This window comes from Bactrocera neohumeralis, unplaced genomic scaffold, assembly GCF_024586455.1.
Source record: "Bactrocera neohumeralis isolate Rockhampton unplaced genomic scaffold, APGP_CSIRO_Bneo_wtdbg2-racon-allhic-juicebox.fasta_v2 cluster09, whole genome shotgun sequence".
Classification (NCBI taxonomy): Eukaryota; Metazoa; Arthropoda; class Insecta; order Diptera; family Tephritidae; genus Bactrocera; species Bactrocera neohumeralis.
The window spans coordinates 30,976,331-30,976,702 of NW_026089622.1; positions in this window are offsets into that span (position 1 = coordinate 30,976,331).

Here is a 372-nt window from a genome sequence, read left to right on the forward strand (position 1 = left end):
CTCCATCATGATTTCAGCCGCCGATGGAAGAACGAATACATAAAGGATCTCCACAAAAGATACCGCTGGAAGACTCCTGAACAAGCGCCTAAACTTGGAGACTGTGTCCTCATTCACGATGATTGTCTACCCCCCACCGAGTGGCGGCTCGGCTGCATAGAAAAGCTACATTATGGCTCCGACGGTCACATACGGGTAGTGGATCTCCGTACTCAAAACGGAACACTAACCAGACCGCTCGTGAAGCTGTGCTTTTTACCAACCACAGACGACCGCGACTCCGAAACCCGAAAAAACCAAACCGATAATATCGCGATATAATAAAATCAGTAAATTAAAAACGAGAAATACGAAAATAACAAACCGTAAATA